The 12,743-nt window shown below is 43.4% G+C and overlaps 2 long non-coding RNA genes across 2 annotated transcripts in view; one reads left to right on the top strand and one right to left on the bottom strand.

Moving 5' to 3' along the window:
- LOC118970557 (uncharacterized) overlaps nt 1-7,446 on the top strand; it is a 40,785-nt gene extending 33,339 nt beyond the window's left edge. The window contains exons 4-6 of the long non-coding RNA XR_005058615.2: nt 4,236-4,327; nt 4,541-4,630; nt 6,843-7,446. This is a non-coding gene — a long non-coding RNA (uncharacterized lncRNA). The remainder of the gene's footprint in view (nt 1-4,235; nt 4,328-4,540; nt 4,631-6,842) is intronic.
- Nucleotides 7,447-8,156: 710 nt separating this feature from the next.
- LOC140847408 (uncharacterized) lies at nt 8,157-10,882 on the bottom strand. Its single transcript, XR_012127398.1, has 2 exons — nt 10,027-10,882; nt 8,157-9,629 (listed from the first exon to the last, which is right to left on the bottom strand). It is a non-coding gene; the product is annotated as an uncharacterized lncRNA (long non-coding RNA).
- Nucleotides 10,883-12,743: the final 1,861 nt, after the last annotated feature.

Raw genomic sequence — 12,743 nt, 5'->3', positions numbered from 1 at the left:
TTTATCTATTTTGTTTATTTTCTCAAACAACCAGCTCTTGCTTTCATTGATTCTTTCTGTTGTTTTATTCTTCTTGATTTTATTTATTTCTGCTCTAATCTTTATTATGTCCCTCCTTCTACTGACTTTGGGCCTCACTTGTTCTTCTTTTTCTAGTTTTGTTAATTGTGAGTTTAGACTGCTTATATGGGATTGTTCTTCTTTCCTGAGATAGGCCTGTATTGCAATATACTTTCCTCTTAGCATGGCCTTTGCTGCGTACCGCCCGTTTTGCAGTATTGAATTATTGCTGTCATTTGTCTCCATATATTGCTTGATCTATGTTTTTATTTGGTCATTGATCCATTGGTTATTTAGGAGCATGTTGTGAAGCCTCCATGTGTTTGTGCGCTTTTTCATTTTCTTTGAGTAATTTATTTCTAGTTTCATACCTTTGTGGTCTGAGAAACTAGTTGGTACAATTTCAGTCTTTTTTAATTCACTGAGGCTCTTTTTGTGGCCTAGTATGTGGTCTATTCTGGAGAATGTTCCATGTGCACTTGAGAAGAATGTGTATTCTGCTGCTTTTGGATGTAGAGTTCTATAGATGTCTGTTAGGCCCATCTGTTCTAATGTGTTGTTCAGTGCCTCTGTCTCCTTAATTATTTTCTGTCTGGTTGATCTGTCCTTCAGAGTGAGTGGAGTGTTGAAGTCTCCTAGAATGAATGCATTGCATTCTATTTCCCCTTTTAATTCTGTTAGTATTTGTTTCACATATGTAGGTGCTCCTGTGTTGGGAGCATGGATATTTATAATGGTTATATCTTCTTGTTGGATTGACCCCTTTATCATTATGTAATGTCCTTCTTTGTCTCTTGTGACTTTCTTTGTTTTGAAGTCTATTTTGTCTGATATAAATACTGCAACTCCTGCTTTTTTCCCCCTATTAGTTGCATGAAATATATTTTTCCATCCCTTCACTTTTAGTCTGTGTATGTCTTTGGGTTTAAAGTGAGTCTCTTGTAGGCAGCATATAGATGGGTCTTGTTTTTTTATCCATCCAGTGACTCTATGTCTTTTGATTGGTGCGTTCAGTCCATTTACATTTAGGGTGATTATTGATAGGTATGTACTTATTGCTATTGCAGACTTTAGATTTGACCAGCACTGCACTTTTATGCAGAGGAGGTAAAAGCTTAGGGAACTGACGGACACTGAGCACTGTCTGCACTTGCCCACTGGAGGGGGTCCTGCAGGATAAGCTGAGTCAAGAGGGATAAAGACTTCCTCTGAATATCCCTTTCCAGTCTGCCTTAGGAAGTTTCCAGAATGCATCCTTAGGATTTGATTGGGAGTCCTGGAGGCTATCCACCAAGCTTTGCTCACAGAGTTGGTCATAAGCCCATCTTGTAGGACAGCCAGTGTCTCCTTGCCGTCTGCCCTTGCAAGGAGTGCTCCAAGCCCAGGGAGTTCTGCATATTGCCCAGCCCCCAATGCTCTCTGACCTCTTTCAAAAGCAGAGCTGGAGGGCACATTTGCCAAGCTCCTCACTAACAAGCAATCTCTTCTGGCTGCTCTGCTCTGCCCTTCTGCTGGAATAATTGAGCACAGAAGTATGTGTGTATGAATGTGCATGCGTGTGTGTGTGTGTGTGTGTGTGTGTGTGTTTGGCTGGACTTGGGGACTGGAGGGAGCATTTGTATTGCCTGGAGAGGGGAGGGGATTCTCTCCCACCCTCCAGTTACTTTGCTAGCTGTTTCCTTTTGCAAACATCTGATTTAGCTACCCTCCTTCTTTTCTTTTCCTGGCCCATCTTGGATACCTAGGAGCAGCTCCCTACTCTGAGCCCTAAGGCCTCACTGGCCCAGGGCCTTACCACAGCAAAACTGTAGGATTTTTTCTGAGGCATATAAAACCCCCAGGCATAGGGAACTAAGTGGAGAAGGACTAAATCAGGAGGTGGAGTACAGGGGAGGAGGCTTTTCTACACACAGGCACTCTAGCCAGGCAGTTATGAGCATGGGGTTAGGAGGCAGATTGTCAAGGTTCAAACCTTGGTTCTTATCCTACCATCAGTGTAACCTGTCTCTTTAGAGGCAGTTGCCTTGCCTTTAAAATGGGGATAATAACAATGCCTTCCTTATAGGGGGTATTTTACGGATTCAACCCATTATTGTCTCCAGAGTGGTTAGAACAGTGCTGGACATACTCTAGGTACTCAGTAAGTATGAGCCATGGTAATTATTTTACCTTCCCCATTCTCCACCATAAAGTGAAGACTGGATGAGGTGGCCCATGGGCGTCCCTGGGCCAGCCGTGCCTTCTGAGGCCAGAGCTTATCTGCTCTTTGAGAATGTGTTGTTCCTGTTCCCCCTACCCCCAAACAATTGCTATTGATGTCATTTTAGTCTGCCCAAGGTGCCAGAGGTTCTTACTAGATGCTGTGGCACCTTCTAAAGGTTTCTCTCCAGGAATCCTCAGCTCAGCCTCCGCTGCCCAGTGTCATCTGCCACGGAGCCTTGAAGACCTGTGAAAGGGTCCCAACATGGTTATTCTCTGAGGGCTTGAGGCCCAGTGGGCTACTTCATGCAGTGTGCAGAATGCTCTAGACTGGGGCTGGGGGTTAAGCACCCCTGAGCTTCCTAGTAAAGAACAGCAGGAAACACCAAAGGTAGCTGGGGAGGAGCTCATGGCCCACAGCAGAAGAGGGAAGGCGTCTCCTCTGTGCCCCCAGCAAGAGTGTGCTCTGCACTGACATCCACCAAAGTGGTTACCTCAGGAAGTTGATCAGCCTAAAGGAATAAGAGTCTCAAATCAATGAAAACTCCAGGATGGAGGGAAGAGGAAAAACAGTTGAGAGATCCAGGACAAATTTGAAGAAGCAGGGAATTAAAAATAGCTGAGCTTGTCATTTTCTTTTTTTTCTTTTTTTTTTTTTGGTCTGAGGAGATTATGAGGGCTCTGGAGCTGGGCAGGACGCAAGAAACGTGTTCTGCCTGTTCTAGGAAGAAGTGAGTTCGTGTGGATTAAATTTTCTGGATCACTGCCCAAAGTCATCACATATCACCACAGATCAAGGAACTCCCTGCCACCAGAATTCGCTCTGCAGCAGACATACTCCACCCTCCCAATGCCCCACTCACCAGCTGTCTACCCATAGCTATTGCAATTTCTGGTCTTCCTGGGGCCTGGGCATACCCCTTTGCAGGATTCAGGGTACCATGTTGACTGATACCTTAAGAAATCACATTTGGTCTCCACACACTGAAGGGAGCATTAGATTGGACACTGGGAGTGGAGGCTGGCAGCATAGCCCTGGCCCAACCCAGCCATCGGAGTCAGCTCAGAGGGCTCCAGAGGAGGTTGGAGCTGAGGACTAGAGTCTGGAAAAGGGGCATTATTCACCTCAGAAGGCCGTTTAAAAAGGCAGGTCCTCAGTAGAGAGTTGTTTCCCTCAGGGCTTTGGCTTATGTCTGGGATAGGATGCGGCTGGAGCATGGGCCAGCAGTGCTGGTAAGGTAGAGGAAGGTGCTGCCAAGGAGACACAGCATGGGAGGGAGCTGGGAGGGTAGAAATCCAGACAAGGTACTTGCCAAGCTAAGCCAGCCCTTAAGCCCTGAGGATGTGGGAAGGAATTTTAAAAAGAGTATCACTATTTATTAGGTCCTTAGGATTATGTGTCAGGCAGAGTGCCTTGGCTTTCCTGTAGTGATAATAGTTATGAGCACCTACTGTGTGTCAGTGTGCCAGGCACTTTCTGTACATGATCTCACATAATCTTCACAATGACTAAGTTTGGCATTATTATCTCCTTTTAAATTAGGCAACAGATGCTCAGAAAAGTTAGATGACCTGCCCAAAGTTGCACACCCATTGCAGAACTGACATTTGAATCCGACTTATTTTTGAAGCTGGTATTCATTCTACTACATAGCCATTCCTCACCTAAACTCCTCAGAATATTTGTCCCAGGAAATGTTCTAGGAAAAAAGAATTTTTTGATTATGTTCAGTCAGGATAGGACAGAATAAATATTGTAGCTAACAGTCCCCAAATCTTGGTGATTTAATGTGAAATCAACAATTATTTTTTACACATGTCACAGTCCAATGCTGCTTGGAAAGAGTGACGGTGGGCTGAGCTGGTGGGCACTAATCTACACAGCCACTCAGGGACCGTAATTCATTTCACAGTGTGCCTTCACCACCTTTATGACCCTGAAGTCCTATACTAGATCTTCTGTGTTCTACCAACAGGTGAGGGAAAAGAGAGAAGGTGGAGCAGGCATACCCATCTAAACTGCCACAGCCTGGAGGGGATGCACATCACCTCTGCTCACATTTCAAAGGTAAGGATGACCACCTCATTGCAAGGGAGCCTGGGAAATGTAATTTGGTGGTAGGCGCTATAAGAAGAGGAAATGGATTTGGTGAGCATCTGTACAGTCTCTGATCTGATGCTCTCTAGCACAATTTCCCAAAGTATCAGCTCTGCTGATTACCAGTTTGTGCCCTTGGATGGGTTACTTAGCCTGTCTGTGCCTCAATTTCCTCATGTGTAGAATGAAGAGAACAGTAGCATCTACATTATGTAATGAAGTGTCCACAAGGATTAATACATGTGAAGCCCTTAACTCAGAGCCTGGCATACAGTAAGTACTTGATAAATGGCATCTAGCCACAGACTCTGTTCCCTTCATCTTTTAGAGACCGTCATGCACACTAACATTATTAGAGGTTTTGAGAAGTCTCAAAGCAGAAACATTTTTAATTTTTAATGGTGGCTAACCCAGCCTTTCCCAACCCTATTTGCCTGCAGAGCCCTCTTCTTTACATGACACCTTTCAACACCCAGTGATGCTGGCATCCTCTAAAATGTGTTCTGGGAAACCACTCTCCTCCCAGTGAGGGACACCCATAAAATGTGTCAGTGCTTTGCAGATGTTTCCATTTTATGTTATTGATACTTTCTTCACTATTTGTTAACTCCTATTTGGAGAGAGGAGAGAGGGAGGTTCTTTTTTTTTTTAACATGCCAGCCTGTGTCAGCTGGGATGCTCGGGACAGGGAAAGAAGCATTCTATCTTTATTGGGACTGGGACTCCCTAAGAGGAGGAGCAGAAACTGGGCTGGTGGCTCTGGTGGTTGTGGGATAAACAAGAGAATGGAAGTCCAGATGGACCAAGTCAGCACTCCACCCTCACCTTCCAGGTCAAAGCCTAGAGAATTGAATCTCAAGAATGCCATGGATCATTGTAATCATTCTACTCGCCTCTTACATCATGAATGGAGATGCGCAAATGTTCTCTGATTCTCTAGTAAAGGGCAGCCATGAACAAGGCAGCATGCTAGACTTGGATTCTGTGCGGAGAGGACCCCTGGTCCTTGAAACCCTTACACATGGCTCTACACAGCACACCCTCTTTGACTGCTGGCCACAGTGCCCTTGTAGGAAGGTCCTGGCACAGTTCATAAACAGCCACTGTCCCAGTCTATTCTCAGGAAGGAGACACTATATCTAAATAGTTTGCCTCCTGCCGGCCCTTTATCAAGACCCCAGACCCTCCTTTTTGGTCCCATGTGTCTGGCTTCCTCTGTTGTCTGCTAGCACAGGGAAGGAGTACCTCTAATCACACCTGAAAGCAGGGGTGGCTAAGAGCAGTTTCAACTCTACTTTACTGCGGTAAGCTGCCACCTGCTCACCAAGCCACCCCAGATGAAAGTATGATCCGAATTACAGTACCTTTAAGTGGATGCAGCCTCCAGGCAACTCCCCTGCTCCTGCAACATGCATTTCAGACTGCTGGCCCTAAATCCCCACTGCACAAAAATGGCTGCAACTTTGTTCTTTGCTTCCCTCCCTTTTGCCCTCCTTCCCACCCCTTGAGACGTTTTTGACTGGTACTTATCCTAGGGCAGACATGCCTAGCTCAGTGGCTGCTCACCCTTGTGCATCTGAGGGTGGTCTCGACTGCCCCTTGTGCCACAGCGGTGGCTCCTCTGCCCCCTCCCTAGAGGAGGGCTTCCAATGCAAGGGAGGGAAGAGGAGGAGGAGGCAGTCTCCTAGGGGGAGGCTAAGCTAAGTGCCCCAGGGTAGAAGCCATATCTTATATCCCTTCTGAACCTCCTTGTGCCCAGCACAAGGCAGGCTGTAGGCTGTCAGCAGGAAGAATCCACTTCCTCCTTGCTGGGTGACTGACGGCCAATTCTCCACTGTCAGCATGAAATAGTAAGAAGCTCCCCAGGGGACACTCTGGCTCCTCCCTGCACAACCCCTGCACTGAGCTACCAGCCTCGCCAGGCCAGCTCAGCCACCTGGAGCTCCTCAGCTATTCAGCCTGGAAAGGGCCTGGAGGGAAGTTTGCCTGGTTTTGTTCTGTGCAGCTGTGGCTGGGCGCTTCTAGGAACCAGGTGCAGGTACTGGGATCAATCACAGAGCACATCAGCATCCATCACAACCCACCTACCCACAGTATACACACGCACACACAATTTAATGAGCAACTACTGTGAGTGAGGTTAATGATAGCACTCAAAGTGGTCAAGAATAACCATGGAGGGGATGATACACCAACATGTCAACTAAGAGTGAGATGCAACCTACCGGACCATGAAATTTTATTGAGTAGAACTGGCAGGAGCGGTAGGAGCATAATAGACTCTCCCTTTAAGCACACTCTTAAAACCAGCATGACATACTGCAAAGAACAAGTCCTGGGTTCTTTTCTGGGTTTCTCTGCTTGCTAGCTGGGAAGTCTTGGGAAACTAATTTAAATTCTTAGTTTCATTATCTGCAAAATGGTGATGATAACAATTTCTGCCTTGTGGGTTAAAAATGAGGTAATGTATGATTACTCATTGCAGGGAAGGAGAACGCACACCATGGAGAATCATGAGGCATTTCAGAATTTGGACTTAAGTATGATTTTGGAGAGGGTTTTGCTCTGGATTGGGTGTTGTCAGGAAGCAGGAGTAACTCTATAATTGGACATCTCAATAAATCTTATCTAAAAAGAGGGAAGATTAGCAAGAAGATAAAGATGTAATTAAAGGAGCAGTGTCTTGCCAATGGGTTTCAGCATCGAGCAAGTTCACTATGGATTCAATGAGACCAAAATATGACAATGGAACATTCTTGGGGTGAAAGGGTTTATACCCAACTTTATTCCCATGGTGGCAAGTCAATCACTAGAATCCCGTCCATTCCGAGCAAGTCTACATGTAACAAGCCAGTCTCTGCCTCTGGGCCTCTCTGCCCCAGCAGCCGTCTCAGTCTCTGTCCTTGGTGCTGCCACCGCTCCAGCCTCTCCTCTCCTGCAGCTATGCAGCCATGCCACTGTGTTGCCCAGAGCACTGGGTAGAGCTCTTTATACAGAGTCAACAACAACTTTGTAACTCCAGGGGGAAAATCCCGGAGCAAAATACCTTTGAAACTGAAATCAGTATAAGGGAGAAATAAAGTGGGAGAAACCCGGTTATGTCTTACAAACAGTAGTCCTGTATCTCTCCAGACCTGGTTGCAGAAGAGAGAGCTCCACCCAACCTCTGCAGTCCAGATAATCCCTCCCTTGCCCATGTAATTATCTATTGATATGGAGATGGCTACTTCTCTCCACCCCTTGGAAACACCATTGATATGGAGATGAACTAAAGCCAGGTGAGAGATTCTGGAAACATTCCAATTTTACCCACAGGCCACCCCTCCAGAAATCTCCCCTCACAATCTACTCATTCCCTGCTAGAAAACTGGAGCATTGTAACCAGACTAATAACATAAAATCATGATAATCCTCAAGCCAAAAGATTCAGCTAAATTCAAAGTCCTAGGCAGATTAAGTCCATAACTCACCCATTCCACAAGCTGTCAGTAGCTGAACAGGTAGGGAGTTCAGAACAATCATCACGTGGCAGCTGCAGCCAGGGGGCACATCCAGGCCACAGGGAATGTAGAAAAAAATAACCTTAGGAGCAAAAACATACATGTTTTGATGACACCAGCATAGGCAAATCCTGTCCCTCACATAGGATACATGCAAGAGAGTGGTCCTGTGATAGAATAGTGGCAGGAATGGGATCTCTTCCTGGTCTAGTATACCAGACTTTCACCACCCTCCCTGTGGGAGTGTTGGATTTTCCCAGAGGAGGACGCCACCCCAAATCACTCACGAAAGGCGTCTCTTGATGCAATAAGCAAGAGGAATTTATTCAGGAACCAGCTAGCTGGGGTCCAAGTTAGCCCGACGCAGCGGGTCTCAACAAGGACCCTGAGCACACAAAGCCAGAAGGTTTTATAGCATTTTCAAAGGGGGCAACATTTTCCACAATCACAATACAGTGTTTTTTCATAGACACATAAATCTTTGCCTGGGGCCACATCCTGGGGTCTGGTTAGATAAGATTACCTTCGGAATGTTTAGGGTGGTTCTAGTAAGATAAGCTTGCTGTATATGATTAACTGATTTGAGGTCAGCTAATTAAAGGTCACTACATTTAACACTGGCTGACTAACTTGTTTTTCAAGATTCTAATAATTTTCCTCCTTCTAGGTTAGGGGGTGGTATTTAAGCCTTTAAGATGGCTGTACTTATGCTAACTTTTGATTCTTCAGATCCTACATTTCCCCACTTCTCTTTAGGGACATTCCAATCATGGAATGTTTGTGTTTCCTTGTTGGGTGAGTGAATGATATTGTTGCTTCAACATCAGTACATGAACGGCACTCACTCTTTCTCTAACAAAAGTTATCAGCTGATTTAGTATGCAGGGTCCTAAAGTGAGGAGCAACACAAGGATGAGTAAGGGCCCAGACAGAGTGGATATCAGGGTTGTAAACTACGGGGATCTAGTGAACCAAGATTCAAATAGCCCTTGGCCGGCTTCCCGTTCTTTCTTTCTCTGGTCTAGCCCTTCTCTAAGCTTTGACATTGAATCTCTTACTATTCCAGAATGGTCTGCATAAAAGCAGCATTCTTCTTTTAAAGCTGCACACAGTCCTCCTTCTTTTAGGAACAGCAGATCCAGCCCTCATCTATTCTGCAAGACTACTTAAGAGAGGGAAGTCAGAGATTCTTCAAGTTTTGTAATGGATTGCTCTATGGTCTTTAAGTCTTCATCAATAGCTGTCCTTAGTCCTTCATAATGTTGGTTCCCTTGGACAATAGCGGCTGCCCCCGTTCTCACTCTGGCTGCGACTCCTATCTCTAACAACACAGCTAAGGTCAGCGAGACCGGCTCTCTCTTATATCTATGCCTAGGTTCAAATTCAGCTACGAATGAGAGATCATCATGATACATCAACCTGGGCACCAGCTGGACCATGATACAGAAATCACGGGAGGAGTTGAAGGCAGAAGTAGAGACACATGGGGTCACTCCAGTGTTACAAGCCCACTATCCCTCGGGAGGAGGGATTAAATACCTGTTTTTACCAGGGAAGGCTATGGGTATGGTCTCATTCTTTCTTCTACAGATAGAGACTCTAGCTGCTGCTAGGGAAAAGGGGCGATGACCGCTCTGGCTGCTTCGTGCTGAGAAGGGGGCGCAGTAAAGGGTGCAGCTAGGTCTCCATCACTGGTCAGTTGAGAGGGCCTCAGAAGGCTGGCGCTTCCATTCTGGGTTTCATTTCTATTACTATTTGCAGTTTTGTGGCTTCTAGGCAAGATAAAACAAATTGTGTTATTAGGTTATGTAGCAACATCTGGAGTTGGATTTTTTATTCTGGAAGGAGGCTGCATTATTGAAACAATACTTCTCTCTAAAATCACTCTCATTTTTACTAGAAGTAACTAGGTTAAGAAAATAATTAACAGCTGGCTTGATTATTTGCACAGGTGCAGCAAGAAGAGCAATTGATTACACAGGCTCTTTTAAATATGCTTTGCTGGAACTTTTTGTAAGGAATTTCAGATTGAACTTTTAAAGGCTTCTTGAGGCCAGACAGCCAAGCCAGACTTGCCATCAGGCTTTGCCTGCAGTACCTGTAGATTTGGATGAATTCTTCTCTTCTCGAGGTCTCTGCACCTGCCAGGAAGTGACCTTCTTTACTCACCTGGTAAGGCTGCTGGGAACTCTGTAAGCAAGGTACCAGGCCAGTTCTTCCAAGGGGCTTTGTTGGCTTTATAAAGTCAATCTTAGTTCCTTAAAGTTGTTCACATCTGAGTCCATACACATGTCTCTCAGGTATGACATTCCAGTCAAAGCCCTGGTAGTATAACCAGTGTTCTTAAGTAGTCTTCTCACAAGGAAAGCAGATTCTTATTGAACTCGTGCAAATAAACATACTGCCATGGAATACAAAAACAGTCACTGAAAGTTTTTAAACTCTGGAGGGATCAGGTAGAGAGAAGGATGTTTCAATTCTGAGTCATTTACTAAACTGTTGTCAGTTTAAGAGAACAAGGTTAAAACACTTTATCAGCAACATTTGAAACAAAAAGACACAAAATCATTTTCTTTAGTTTATGTAAACTTATGTAACTAATACCTGTTCTGCTCAAATCTAGTTCTTTACTAGTTTAGGAATAATAAAACTGACTATAAATGACAAAAGACTTACAAATGACAATGGTTAAAGATCTGATGAGAGCTTACTGTAAGACAGTTGACATAAGGAAATTCTGATATTTCTGTAATACAAAACATTCACTAACAAAATTTAGCATCATTCTCTTTGACAGTGCTTTTCTGGTAAATATATATATATATATGTCAGATAAACAAGCCAAACCAGTCAAATACTTTCTCCAATGAGAAAAAATCTTCTGACATGTTCCAGGGGCCCTCTGGAACATGTCAGAGTTAACTAGAGGTAAAAGCACTTTTTTGCATTTAATTCTATTAGAACTGTCTATCATTACACATTTATTATCTATATACCCAGCACAGTAAACGAGATACTTTAAAAAGGTGGGTCAGCAGGGGAGACTGCTGCTGTCAGTTTAAAAGACAATATATAGAAAGTCAAAATAATTCTAGGTTACTAAGCATTCTTGAGAGAATGGTAGCAGATGGTAGATTCCTCTGCTTTCATCTTCAGGAAGGGAAAAAAAGCTACAATAAGAATTCACATTTAGCTGAAAGAACTGTCTAAACTCAAGGCAGAGTATAATATCACCAGGCATACAAAAGACCTGTTAGAGATACATACAAAGAATGAATATGGCTATAGTCAAATTCAACTTAAAAGTTTAAGCAGAATTTCAAATTTAAATGTCTCTTTCTTTCACACAGATATTCAGATATGACCAGAAATATGCTTTGAGATGAAAGAGATCAGGCATTTTACTTCTTCATTTAGGGACTGAGAAATGACCTTTGGCTTACAATCAATAGCTTACAAACAGTGAAAATAATAAGAACATAACTCAGCATAAGTGTCTAAGACCAGATACAAAAAAGCAGAGAAAGTGCTTAAGTCTACAGGTCTTCCCTGAAAGCTTCAAGAATGTTTTACTCTTTAATAGTAGATAGAGCTTTTTAATAGAATTTGCATAGCAGCTTATAAGATTATTTGCATTAAAAAAAGATGGAGTCCTCCATGTTTTTTAAAACATACAAACATATCCATCCACAGCATATAAATTAAACAAGAAGACCTGGTGGTTCTCAAAAAAATCTATTACAACTTTTCTCAAAAGTAGTCACACGTTCGTCCATCTAAACCTTTACAGTGAAACCTATTTTTCTGGGAGAAACATAATCTTGTCCAGATTCTACAGTTTAATTTTTAAGAATAAATTTTGGTTTGTTAACTAAGTGCATTTAATCAGCTGAAAAAAGCTTTGTTACCATTCTGCTTAGGAATTCAATTTCTCAGGCCATGCAATCATTTTCAATAACAAAATATTTCAAAGGCAAATAAGGGTTATACAGTTAACAAACTTTAGCTTTTAGTCTTTTTAATATTACGATTTTATGGCAACTCACTGAGACTTTAAGCATGAGAAACTGCTTTGATCTTTCAACACTAAGAGCAGACTAACAGTTAAAAAAACTGTTTAACTGGAAACGAGATTCTAATTTTGCTGTGCACTCGATACCAAGACTTACTCGCTTCAATTTCACATAGCATGACTATACTAACTCTTCCACAAGCCTTCTACAACTTTCTTTTTACATTCAGTGTTCTCTCTCTTTAACAATCACTCTCTTTTACTTTCAACAAAACGAATTTCCGTTCTTTACACTTTCTCTCATCAAAACATACATCTTGCAGCATAGAGAAATGCCCTCTCCATCACCTTAAGCAGTTCTAACCAGAACTCAAAACTATTAGAAACTTCAACCTCCAGTGAACACTGAGAAGCAGGACACTGCAAACTGTCAAACCAACATTCCCTAGACTGACAAACTTATGAACACATTCTACAATTTCTGCAACCATGAGCTTCACAGCACAATCTCCCAGCAAACACAGAGCACATCTTCTCAACTTAACAAAACTCTAAGGCTTTAAGTTACTACAAAGATTCTCAGGCTGCAGGTAGGCATACACACTGCAACACACAATTAAAAAGGTGTTCACTTGCCACACTTATCCAGCTCACCTACCTGCAACAACTACGCTAGCCTACTCACAAGCCCCCCACTGAACACTAGACAAAGCCAAGCTTCTAAGCATTCTATTCTTAAAAGATTTAGCAGATAACATGACTCAAATGACTCTAGGTAAACTCAGGCAGCCGACAACTACCAAGACATGCCCTCCTTAGGCAAACTCAAATTAGCATTAATGCTTAACACTTTTTTATCAGGTTTTCTGGAAGT

The sequence above is a fragment of the Manis javanica genome, chromosome X (assembly GCF_040802235.1).
Source record: "Manis javanica isolate MJ-LG chromosome X, MJ_LKY, whole genome shotgun sequence".
NCBI classification, from domain to species: domain Eukaryota; kingdom Metazoa; phylum Chordata; class Mammalia; order Pholidota; family Manidae; genus Manis; species Manis javanica.
The sequence above is the reverse complement of the archived record's forward strand: the minus strand, read 5'-3'. Positions and strand labels throughout refer to the sequence as shown.